This window comes from Hemitrygon akajei, chromosome 3 (assembly GCF_048418815.1).
Source record: "Hemitrygon akajei chromosome 3, sHemAka1.3, whole genome shotgun sequence".
Classification (NCBI taxonomy): domain Eukaryota; kingdom Metazoa; phylum Chordata; class Chondrichthyes; order Myliobatiformes; family Dasyatidae; genus Hemitrygon; species Hemitrygon akajei.
Genome location: NC_133126.1, coordinates 170,960,681 through 170,974,229, shown reverse-complemented (window position 1 = coordinate 170,974,229; position 13,549 = coordinate 170,960,681). Strand labels below are relative to the sequence as shown.

The window sequence follows — 13,549 nt, the reverse complement described above, 5'->3', positions numbered from 1 at the left end:
CAATACTTATGAATTATTATTAAGACTTTAGGATGGAATTTCAAATGAGATTCACTAAACAAAGAGAAAACAAGGAGATAGTGAGGATGACATGCAACTTAGAAGTGATGAACGCACAATGTATTATTACTTTTATTTATCTTGGCAATAGAAGTCCGATAGAATGAACTGCTGTTAAGCAGACTTATTGAATTGATTTTGTTGTCATTTAATGTCAAGGGAAATTGTCTGGACTTTATTAAAATGACTGTAATCTAGTCCTGTCAATACCTTCCATGTATCAATTTAAGCTTGCCTAATATCTGTGTTCTGTTTAGGAATGCACGTGCTATTTATGATGATAATGATGATGACACTGACTCAGGCCTGAGAGGCCAACGTCGGGCATTTTCATGCGTTACAAGGCGCGGAATGAAAGACTGTGTAGCGCGCCACTCCTCACACAAACATTTTGCAGTATTTTTCTTTGTTTTACGAGGTTGAGTTGCGAGCTCAACATTCAACCCGGCACAGATGGAAAACGTACTCGTGAATAGCCTGACTAGATTCGAACCTGGGAACCTCTGTTCCGCAGACCAGCGCTGATGTCACTGTGCCACCAGCCAATGATAAATTTGCTATTTATGAGCAGCTAAGAATACAGTTTAACTTGCTGAAATTTAGAAATGCAAAATTACCTGAAAATCCTTGGTTGCATATACAACTATAACTTTTCCCATCAAAGTTACATTGTGCATCCAGGGAGCAAAACTTGCACCCATCACTAGCTGTTGATAGAAGTAGAGCATTGTATGAGTTAAAACATTCAGTCTTTGAATTTTCAGAAAAATAAGAATAGGCTTTCAACTTTGCAGTCTGACCTGCACTATAGTTGGAGAGTGATGAGGGAGATGCAGTCATGATTTTGGTTATTAGGGAAAACCAGCATTCATGTGACATAAAACTTTAAAAAAAAAATCAGCAACCATATTGATTAGCTTTCTATATGAGCAAGTGATCCAAAATTAATAAATGCTTATGCAGTATATATGACATCTGGACTCCAGACCCTGCCAGCAAATTCCAGTCAGAACAGATTGATGGGGAAGACTCCTTTCTGTTTCCAGTGGAGCGTGGAGTTGTGTTTGCCAGAAGTCTACATATACTGCTCTTCCCAATGACTATAACTGTAAAGTTGAACTTGCATTGACGTCAGATGGATGGACAATTGTTTGTTACCATCCATCAGTAGACAACTCATACGAACACACCAAGCCCATCCCACGACCATCCCCTGTGGAGAATAAAGAGGAGTCTCATGAACAGGTACTAAAGACCAGATTAGAAAAAGGTCTGCAAGATAAACAGGGGCCTACAATGGAAGAACTCAGCAAAATGTTCTACACAACGAAACACCGTTGGTATCCATTTGGACAGTATCACAGGCAAAGGATTAATCCCTATCTACCAAAAGACAGATGAAGCAGATGATTCAGATTCATACTGAAGGCAGTGATTTCACCACAAGTCAGTTTTGGTTATTGGTATCTTGCTGTATAGGGAAGAACTTTGATTCGTTGCTGATTTGTAATCAGTATATCTATTTGGTGTTTTACATTTACATTGTTTATGAAACATATCTGCAGTATAAAGTGAAGTCTTTCACGGTATGAGTGTAATGATCTTGTTCAATGGTTGATGATAATTATCTATAATTATTGGAAATACTTAATACAATAAAATCTTAAAACTGAAAAAAATACAGTATATATGTTTATTGGGTTCTTAACATTAGCCTGCATCTCTTAATGCACCTCCAAAAGTTGCTACTGGTGTTCTGAATCCGACAAAGGAAGAACTGAACAATAACTACGTGTAGAAAAGAGCAGGCACCCATATTTTGCATGGCTGTACTGAAGCCTTTTTAAAACTAATTAATGAATTTCTCAATTCTGGCTGACACTAGCATTTCCAGCACTTATTTCCCTTTTCTGATTGTCCTTGAAAAGATGGTAATAGGTCAGCTTCATGAGTCGCACAGTTCTTTTGATGAAGATGCTTACACAGTTCTCTTGGGTAGGAATCACAAGATCTGGACCCAATGATGATGAAGAGCCAGCAAGTTATTTTCAAATCAAGATGGTAGAAGAGTTAGACCTTCAGATACCGATGTTCCCATACACATGCTGCCCTTGTCCTTGTTGTTAAAGGCCATGGACTTGAGTACCTGCTGTAGCTGATAATGGGTCTGCTTTCCTATACTTTATCGGGCAGTGGGTCTTTAATGCCATGGATTGTGAGCTAGTTCAATAAACCAAGCCATGTCATTTATGGTTAGGTCTTGTCATGCAGTCGCATTCCTTTGGTCTGGCGTGGTAGCTTGAAACACAGTGGACTGCTACAGAAAGAAGGCCAGTATATTGGTCATTAACCTGAGTATGCAGCACTGCCATTGCCTATGATTGCTGAAGTCTCCTTCTGTTCTCATATATGGTGGAATTCACATCAAATGCTCACAAAGCATAGAACATAGTTAACAGCCCTCATAGCTGTCTGCCTAAAGGTCTCTGGAAACAAAGAGAAGAACATAATAGCAGTGTAAAAAGGAGAGAATTATAATTGTGGGAAATTGAGGAATCTTGCTGGGATGTCAGGTATCCAAAAAACCCTACCAGGTTGAGAAGAAGATCTAATGGCTGCAAGAAAGAATGAATTTGTCAAAGTGTGAGAAGTTATGAAGGCACTGTAGGACTGAAGCATTCCTGTTTGTTCAGCTTAGGGAGAAGATAACTAGACCAAAGAGGCAAAAAAGCCAAATTAAATCCCTTGGATTCAATGTTGTAAAACAAAACATGAAAACTTCCAAAGGGGGAGAGGGGGTGGAATACTTTTTATTGGCATTGTACTACTGCCTCTGCATCCACTCTTAGTGCACTAGTTTTTTACTAACAGAAAAGAAACTAAAAACTTTCTTTCTTACTCTCATCTTCCACCTGTGCTTGCCCAAGCCTGCCCTCACCTTAATCGGTTGAGCTAAAGTTGGACCACTGTAACACTAGCCCACTCAACAATTATGATTCCATTTATAACTCCCTCTCTCTTTATTGACTTCAAATTGACCTGCACAGGAAATGTTATAAACAACAGCTGACATACAGGAAGTGACATTCATTCACAATGAACTGCACCTCTAGAAACCAGAACACTCCCTACCTGCCATCTATAGGTTGTCAAACTTAACTACTGAAATTAAAATCAAATGATCATTTCATTAAGTCATTGGCAAATGAAGGATAGTCTCGGAGCCTGGTGTTGAAAACATTCTTACTACACAGTCTTTAACTGTACTCATTTCCAAAATATAAGCCTTGATGATGTTTCTAATGGGAATCAGCAAGAAATGCTGGACCAGTTGACCATGAGGAGAGAGTGAGCGGATTAGTTCTGGTGCAGGTTCATCTAGGTTGAGATCAGTAGGAACATAGTTTCATTGGTTCTTTTGGGTTTATTTTATTTGGAGATACAGTGTGGAACAGGACCTTCTGGCCCTTTGAGCCACACCACCCAGCAGCTCCTGATTTAACCCTAGCCTAATCACAGAAAAATTTACAATGACCTATTAACCTACTAATCAGTGTGTTTTTGGACAATGGGAGGAAATCCGAGAACCCGGAGGAAACCCACACATTCCATGGGGAGAATGTACAGACTCTTTACAGATGATATTGGAATTGAAATCCAGATTCTGATGTCCCAAATTGTAATAGCATTATGCTAACTGCTATTTTACTGTGGCCACCGTGGCTTTGTGGTGATAGTAGAACCATTGTGTAGGTTCTTGGAATCTTCAGACTTTTAAGATCCTGATGTGAAGAACACCACTGCTCATGTTTCTCTTTAGGGATGGGACATCCCATCCACAAGTGTCTCAGGTCAACTCTCTTAACATGAAGCATCCCTGGATACTGACAGGAACAGCAAATCCAAGAGTCAGTTAAGCTGTGCTAGTCAATAGCACAACACAATGTGTAAAGTGTCTATCAGTATCAGTGACCTGGAAAGTAAGGGTGTCAGTAACAATGCCCTACCCAAGGCCAGACCACGCTGTATAAAAGGGAAGTCCTTTCTAAGCTCAACATTCTCTAGAGCTTTGGCCAGACCTTCAGACGGGGAACAATTTCTGACTTCAGCGCTCTTGGATGCAATTCTATGCTGTCTGAGATTATCCAGACTGTGCCAACATGTCCTGTGCTTCACATCTTATGCTGATTGCTTCTTCTGCACAAGAAAATGATTTGAGACCATCAACATAGAAATGCCTCTATGTACCTCCATGGTTCAGTCCCGAGTTCCTTCTCTCCCTCAAAAGCTGTCCTCTTAAGGCCATGGATTGGCACAGTTCATGAGGGGCAGATACCAAAGACATGCCCTCTCATGTGGTACTCTAGAACCTCATTGTCCAGTTGGTGGTTATGAAACCACAAGAATCTGAGGTAATGATCAACTCTCACGAGGAAGTAAGGTGGCCTCAATGATCCTCTCACTAGAAAATTGTGGAACATTTGTTCCATGCTTGCCATCACTGTGACAGACTCAGCTCTGAAGCACATGAGAACCCTGAGCAGACTGTTATCGAGGTTGGGACCCAGTGAGAACACACTGTTTAGTGATATGACATTAAAATGCACACTTGAATCAACAACAATTTGTACTTGTGCAGGGTTTTGGGATTGCTAAACACCAACGTTGGGCAAATACCAGTTTTCTTTGTTGGGATCTGGTGGAGACATGATGTTTCTGACAAATCTCTCCATGAACTCTGCACAATGATCTTTCATCACTGGCTTCCTTCACAATGTGTGACATGAGTCAGCTAATGGGCTTCCTCACGGTTGTTTGGTAGGAGTTGTCATAGAGAGTGAAAAGGAAGGGGAACTATCCAACTGCTTGACTTCTCTTTGCTATGCTCTTTGTTCATGATTTGAAGGAAGAACTCATCTTCAATGGAAATTGCTAGCTTATAATCTTATTCCAATTGACAGAAGATCAGTTAGCTTAAGTTTGGTTGAGCAGAGGTGAGAATGTTAGAGTGCTTGGTTTGCTTACCTATACAAACTTCTCTTTCATACAGGTTCTACTCTCACAGGGTCTGAAATGACTTGGACATCCATTCCCCAGGACAATAGACTTAAATGTGCTGACAGGGGTTTGATGAGCTCCATAAAGGCAGACTTCACCCATTATGACCCAACCCAGATCCAGTCATTAGGCGTAAGGTGCACTGTGCCAAATATTGTGCTGTTCAAGTACTTAAGTGCATGGATCATGTCTCTGCCAAGCAACAAGAGAATCTCAGTTGAAGAGTTAAATGGGGGAATCTTGTCAGCCATGGCCTTAAGATGTAAATGACCGTGCTTAATGCTCCCATCATCTAATATCACATATGCTTCATTTTTTTTCTCGGGATGTCCTTTCAGGTAGATGTTGGCTAGACATGTTTTAGAGCAGCATTTGGCTTAGAAGCCTTCCCCACATACCTCTGTGCATGAGGAAGTAGTTACATCTAATAGATGTTCAGCTGACTCCACACCGTGCTCTGTTCTGGGTGTGCCAGAACCAAGGTGCTGGCCCTGAAAGAAGAGCTTATATGTGTTGTCACTGTTGCACTCAGTGCAGTGTATGACAGCTTCATTATTTTTGCCTGGTGTGCGGTTGAAGCACAACATTTAAAACATAAGTGTCGAGTGCTTCTTTAGAAAGTGTCTCCAGTCTGCAAGTGTGTTTTCTGTGAAACCTCTGCATTTCCTTAAGGGATGAGATTTCTTATGGACAAGACAAGGACTATCAGAGTTCATGACAGAGTTTTCTACGTCAGTTTTGTTTACCATGATAGGGGTGCTGGTTTCCCAAGTTTTTACTGGAGACTTCTCTTTGAATGAGCTGTTACTGGAAATTGAGAGCATAAAACTAAGGTTACTTTGCATTTATGTGTGGCAGCAGATGAATTCCACAAAGAATGAAAATTGTGGGCATGATGATTGGTTTTATACCTGAACCCTTCAGTTATCCACTGCTCTTGTATGTTGTTTGGTGGTTTCTCCACTATAGGATTTATTCCTCTTGTGGTGGCTAAGTAATTCAGTCTGTGTGACTAGGCATAGCTCAAATTGCATCTAAAATTAAAAGGATTGGAAGTGGAGAGAGTAAGCAGTTTCAAATTGCTGGGTGTCAATATCTCTGAGGACCTAACCTGGTCCCAACATATCAATGAAGCTATAAAGAAGGTAAGGCAGTGGTTGTATTTCAATGGGAGTTTGAGGAGATTTGGTTTGTCCCCTAAAACACTAAAACTTCTATAGATGTACCGTGGAGAGCATTCAGTCTGGCTGCATCACCATCTGGTATGAAGGGGGGGATTTGGTGGGGGGAGCTACTGCTCAGGATCTAAGTAAGCTGTAGGAAGCTTACATCTTGGGTACCAGCCTCCATTGTATCCAGGACATTTTCAAGCAGCAGTGCCACAGAAGGCAACACCTATCATTAAGGACCCCCACCACCCAGGACATGTCCTCTTCTCATTGTTACCATCAGGTTGGAGGTACAGAAGTCTGAAGGCATACACTCAATGATTCAGGAACAGTTTCTTCCCATCTGCCATCTGATTTCTAAATGGACGTTAAACTCCAGAACACTACCTCACTATTTTTAAAAGTTTGTTTTTGCACTACTTATTTTAATTTAACTATTTAATATACATATATATCTTACTGTAATTCAGTTTTTTTCATATTTATTGCATTGTAATGCTGCCATTAAGTTAACAAATTCGATGACATAAGACAGTGATATTAAACCTGATTCTGAATCCGATGAGGTAACCCTAACTTTTTTTGCAGCTTGCAGTTCTGACAACAGAGCTGCAAGGTCCAGTAGTTTCCAGGATGTTAGAGCTTTGGAAAGTCAGTGTCTGCTGAAGAGAGATTTTTCAATTGCCTCTGGAGTGCTATAGCATTTGTCCAGCCTGTGTCATAGCATTTGTAAACCCTAGACTTTGACAAATTAGGAGAATAGACAAAGAAGTAGCAATTGGAATATAGTGTAGGGAAGTGTATGGTCATGCACTTTAGTAGAAGGAATAAAGATGTAGACTATTTTCTAAATGGGGAGAAAATTCAAAAATCAGAGGTTCAGAGGGACTTGGCAGTATTTGAGCAAGATTTCCTATAAGTTAACTTCTAGGTTGAGTTGGTGTTAAGGAAGGCAAGTGCAATGTTGAGCATTCATTTCAAGAGGACTTGAATATCATAAAATATCGGAGCCGAATTAGTCCATTTGGCCCATCTAGTCTGCTCTACCATTTCATTATGGCTGATCCATTTCCTTCTCAGCCCCAATATCCTGCCTTCTCCCTGTATCCCTTCATACCCTGGCTAATCAAGAAGCTATCCACCTCTTCCTTAAATATACCCAATATCTTGGCCTCCACAGGCATCTGTGGCAATGAATTCCACAGATTCAATATAAGTGCAAGGATGTGATGTTGAGGCTTTAGGAAGCATTATTCAGACTGCACTTGGAGTACTATGAACAGCTTATGACCACTTATCTAAGAAAAAATGTGCTGGCTTTGGAGAGGGTCCAGAGGAAGTTCATACAAATGATTCCAGGAATGAAAGGGTTATCATATGAGGAGCATTTGATGGCTCTTGGCCTGTTCTTACTGGAGCTTAGATGAATGGGGGTGGGAGGAGTATCTCATTGAAACCTTTTGAATATTGAAGGGCTTAGACAGAATGGATGTGGAGAGGATATTTCTTATATTTGGTGAGTTTCGGACCAGAGGGCACAGCCTCAGAATCGTGGGACATCCATTTAGAACAGAGATGAGAAGGAATTTCTTTAGCCAGTGGATGGTGAAACTGTACTAATTATTGCAGTGGATGACTGTGGAGGCCAAGTCACTGAGTACATTTAAAGCAGGGTTGAAGCATTATTGGTTAGTCAGGGTTCCAAAGGTTACCCGGAAGAAGGCAGGAGAATAGGTTAAGAGGGATAATAAATCAGCCATTATGGAATGGTTGATCAGCCATTATGGAACTTGATCAGCTGAGCAGCCTAATTTTTCTCCTTTGTCTTGTCGCACTTCTGGCAGAGTATCTTATAAGTCATAGCAGTGTGTAAAACTAAAGTTTAGGAATGGGTACTGTATCCATAGGGATAATGGCAGAAAATAACCATTTGTTACAAAGGTATGTATTTATAATAGTTTCTATGATAGAATTTGTTGAGAAAACAATTAACTCCTTTCAAACTGATGGCTTGGTCAATAAATTACAGTGAAAATGGTACAGAATTTCAGAATTAAAGCATGTGTTACTTGTGTATTGCTGGAAGTTGGAAATGACAAATATAAATTTGGAAATAAAAGGTAGAAATTGAATAAGAGAGTACATTTGAAATCTCCATTTACTTTCTAGAACTTGGTTGGTCTCTACTCTTTATCAAGGACAATGCTTAATGGTAGTATTTAAATAAGAGAATTGAATTTTAACACACACACAAACTTTTATTGATAAGTTATTTTGAAAGTAATGATTCGTACCGGTACATAATTTATAGGGATCTCCATCATACCCAGTCTTGCATGTACATGAGTAATTTCCAACTGTGTTATGACAGTCTGCATTTTCTGGACATATGGAAGTATTACTGCATTCATCAATATCTGAAAGATGATTAACACAGTTCCAATTTTACTTAGCTGAATTACTTCCATCTCTTAAAAAACAGTATATTTGATCCATAGGAAAAGGATACTATACCTGGGTATGTATGAGTTATAGAGAGTGCGCGCGTGCGCGCACACACACACACACTATATTTATATTTCAGATATGAACATAAATCTTTCAGGTTATTTTTCTAAGAGTATTTCTCTTTCACAATTCTTTGTTTTTTACTGTTTCTCAGCCATTCCTTTTATTAACTTTTTTTTTAACTGATCGCGGCAAAGAGGCTAAACTGCGCAGGCACGTGACATAGCGTGCCAAAGGTTTAAAAAGAAAGACCGCCATATACAGCGGCCATCGTTGGAGAGGACTGAGGTAGAGTGGGTCGGCTTTGGCTCAATCAGGCTTTGGCGAGAACAGGCAGAGGCGAGGTTTGAACCGGGCACAACTGTGCAAGCGCGTGAAAGTCGGCCTGTGAGGCAGCGGGAGAATTTAAATAGCGAGCAGAGGCTGAGAACGAGCTTCACTCCAGGTGAGGTAAGGCAGGGTAAGCTCCTTTAATTAATCTAATTAGATTAGGAGTAGGTAATGGAGGCAGCAGTTAGGGCAGTTGAGTGCTCCATTTGCAGTATGTGGGAAGTCAAGGTGAGCACAATTGTCCCTGAGGACTACACCTGTAAAAGGTGCAGCCAGCTGCAGCTCCTGACAAACTGTGTTAGGGAACTGGAGCTGGAGCTGGATGAACTTCGGATCATTCGGGAGGCAGAGGTGGAATTATACAGGAGTTTCAGGGAGATGGTCACCCCTAGGAGTCAGGAGACAGGTAGTTAGGTGACTGTCAGGAGAGGGAAGGGGAATAGACAGGAAGAGCAGAGTACCCCTTTGGTTGTTCCCATCAACAATAAGTGTACCATTTTGGATACTGTTGGTGGGGACTACCTACCAGGGACAAGTTGCAGTGGTTGCGTCTCTAGCACCGAGACTGGACCCTCAGCTCAGAAGGGAAGGAGGGAAAAGAGGAAAGCAGTAGTGATAGGGGATTCGATAGTTAGGGGGACAGATAGGAGGCTTTGTGGAAGAGATCGAGAATCCCGGATGGTCTGTTGCCTCCCTGGTGCCAGAGTCCGCGGTATCTCGGATCGAGTTCCCAGTATTCTCAAGAGGGAGGGTGAGCAGCTGGATGCCGTGGTCCATGAAGGGACCAATGATGTGGGTTGGAAGAGTGAGGAGGTCCTGAAAGGTGAGTTTAGGGAGCTAGGTGCCAAGTTAAAGGACAGGACCTCCAGGATAGCAATCTCAGGATTGCTACCAGTGCCACATGCAGCTGAGTTTAGAAATAGTAACACGTGGCTGAAGACATGGTGCAGGAGGAAGGGCTTCAGATTTATAGATAATTGGGCAGTTTTCCAGGGAAGGTGGGACCTGTTCTGGCTGGACGGTTTATATCTGAACTGGAGGGGGACAAATATTCTTGCAGGTAGGTTTTCTAGAGAGGCTCCACTGGATTTAAACTAGATATGAGGGGGGAGGGGAACCAGAGTGTAGGAACAGATGTATGGGAGAAGGAAGAAAAAGAAGACAGTAAAGTTCTTTGTACTGTTAGAGATAAACAGAGTGGAAGAGGTGGAGAATTTCTTAAATGCATTTATTTTGATGCTAGGAGCATTGTAAGAAAGGTGGATGAGCTTAGAGCATGGATCGATACCTGAAAATATGATGTTGTAGCTATTAGTGAAACATGGTTGCAGGAGAGGTGTGATTGGCAACTAAATATTCCTGGATTTTGTTGCTTCAGGTGTGATAGAATTGGAGGGACAAGAGGCGGAGGTGTTGCATCGCTTGTCAGAGAAAATATTACAGCAGTGCTCTGGCAGGATAGATTAGAGGGCTTGTCAAGGGAGGCTATTTGGGTGGAATTGAGGAATGGGAAAGGTGTAGTAACACTTATAGGGGTGTATTATTGACCACCTAATGGGGAGCGAGAATTGGAGGAGCAAATTTGCAAGGAGATAGCGGATATTTGTAGTAAGCACAGGGTTGTGATTGTGGGAGATTTTAATTTTCCACACACAGACTGGAAAGCCTATTCTGTAAAAGGGATGGATGGTTTGGAGTTTGTAAAATTTGTGCAGGATAGTTTTTTGCAGCAATACATAGGGGTACTAACTAGAGAAGGGGCAGTGTTGGATCTTCTGTTTGGGAATGAAATAGGTCAGGTGACGGAGGTATGTGTTGGGGAGCACTTCGGGTCCAGAGATCACAATGCCATTAGTTTCAATATAATTATGGAGAAGGATAGGACTGGACCCAGGGTTGAGATTTTTGATTGGAGAAAGGCTAACTTTGAGGTGATGCAAAAGGATTTAGAAGGAGTGGATTGGGACAATTTGTTTTATGGAAAGGATGTAATAGAGAAATGGCGGTCATTTAAAGGTGAAATTTTGAGGGTACAGAATTTTTATGTTCCTGTTAGGTTGAAAGGTTAAAAGTTTGAGAGAGCCATGGTTTTCAAGGGATATTGGAAACTTGGTTAGGAAAAAGAGAGATATCTACAATAAATATAGGCAGCATGGAGCAAATGAGGTGCTCAAGGAATATAAAGAATGTAAGAAGAATCTTAAGAAAGAAATTAGAAAAGCTAAAAGGTTGCTTTGGCAAGTAAGGTGAAAATAAATCCAAAGGGTTTCTACAGTTATATTAATAGGACAAAAGGATAGTGAGGGATAAAATTGGTCCCTTAGAGAATCAGAGTGGACAGCTATGTGTGGAGCCAAAAGAGATGGGGGAGATTTTGAACAATTTATTTTCTTTGGTATTCACTAAGGAGAAGGATATTGAATTGTGTAAGGTAAGGGAAATGAGTAGGGAAGTTATGGAAACTATGACGATTAAAGAGGAGGAAGTACTGGCTTTTTTAAGGAATATAAAAGTGGATAAATCTCTGTGTCCTGACAGGATATTCCCTAGGACCTTGAGGGAGGTTAGTGTAGAAATAGCAGGGTCTCTGACAGAAATATTTCAAATGTCATTAGAAATGGGAATGGTGCTGGAGGATTGGTGTATTGCTCATGTGGTTCCATTGTTTAAAAAGGGTTCTAAGAGTAAACCTAGCAATTATAGGCTTGTCAGTTTGATGTCAGTAGTGGGTAAATTAATGGAAAGTATTTTAAGAGATGGTATAAATAATTATCTGGATAGACAGGGTCTGATTAGGAACAGTCAACATGGATTTGTGTGTGGAAGGTTATGTTTGACAAATCTTATTGAATTTTTTGAAGAGGTTACGAGGAAGGTTGACGAGGGTAAAGCAGTGGATGCTGTCTATATGGACTTCAGTAAGGCCTTTGACAAGGTTCCGCATGGAAGGTTAGTTAGGAAGGTTCAATCGTTAGGTACTAATATTGAAGTAGTAAAATGGATTCAACAGTAGCTGAATGGGAGATGCCGGAGAGTAGTGGTGGATAACTGTTTGTCAGGTTGGAGGCCGGTGACTAGTGGTGTGTCTCAGGGATCTGTACTGGGTCCAATGTTGTTTGCTATATACACTGATGATCTGGATGATGGGGTGGTTAATTGGATTAGTAAGTATGCAGATGATTCTAAGGTAGGTGGCGTTGTGGATACTGGTTGGTTTTCAAAGTTTGCAGAGAGATTTAGGCCAGTTAGAAGAGTGGGCTGAACAATGGCAGATGGAGTTTAATGCTGCTAAGTGTAAGGTGCTACATTTTGGTAAGAATAATCCAAATAGGACATACATGGTAAATGGTAGGGCATTGAAGAATGCAATAGAACAGAATGATTTAGGAATAATAGTGCATAGTTCCTTGAAGGTGGAATCTCATGTGGATAGGGTGGTGAAGAAAGCTTTTGGTATATTGGCCTTTATAAATCAGAGCATTGAGTATAGGAGTTGGGATGTAATGTTAAAATTGTACAAAGCATTGGTAAGGCCAAACTTGGAGTATTGTGTAGAGTTCTGGTCACCAAATTATAGGAAAGATGTAAACAAAATAGAGAGAATACAGAGAAGATTTACTAGAATGTTACCTGGGTTTCAGCACCTAAGTTACAGGGAAAGATTGAACAAGTTAGGTCTTTATTCTTTGGAGCGTAGAAGGTTGAGGGGGGATTTGATAGAGGTATTTAAAATTATGAGGGGGATAGATAGAGTTGATGTGGATAGGCTTTTTCCATTGAGAGCAGGGGAGATTCAAACAAGAGGACATGAGTTGAGAGTTGAGGGGCAAAAGTTTAGGAGTAACACCAGGGGAAACTTCTTTACTCAGAGAGTGGTAGCTGTGTGGAATGAGCTTCCGGTAGATGTGGTAGAGGCAGGTTCCGTATTCTCATTTAAAGCAAAATTGGATAGGTATATGGACAGTAAAGGAATAGAGGGTTATGGGCTGAGTGCAGGTCAGTGGGATTAGGTGAGAGTAAGCGTTTGGCACGGACTAGAAGGGCTGCGATGGCCTGTTTCTGTGCAGTAATTGTTATATGGTTACCTATCATTCTCACACCTGTGTTAATGCAGGGTCAACCAACATAATCTACTGTCATTTGTATGTTATATAAATATTATCAGAGATTGCATTTTCAATATTAAACAAAATATAACTTATTTCAAATGTGTATTTATTGATTTCATGCCACAAAGATAGATTGTCAGGGTATTATATAATCAGGCATTTAGATTTATTCTATATAATTTTCTTAACACTGAGGGTTCAGCTAGAAGATTAAATGAGATAAATTGGAGCAAAGGATATCATGAGGAAATTTGACAAGGCACCGCAAATCATGATATTTTTGGGGAAGTACTCTGTTCCCATCAGCAAATGGTC

At 40.7% G+C, this 13,549-nt stretch overlaps 1 long non-coding RNA gene across 2 annotated transcripts in view; it reads left to right on the top strand.

The window, feature by feature from the left end:
- Positions 1-8,119: 8,119 nt before the first annotated feature.
- The window catches only part of LOC140724344 (uncharacterized), a 103,183-nt gene continuing 97,753 nt past the window's right edge, over positions 8,120-13,549 (top strand). For both annotated transcript variants that reach the window (XR_012098104.1, XR_012098105.1), the window contains exon 1: positions 8,120-8,228. This is a non-coding gene — a long non-coding RNA (uncharacterized lncRNA). The remainder of the gene's footprint in view (positions 8,229-13,549) is intronic.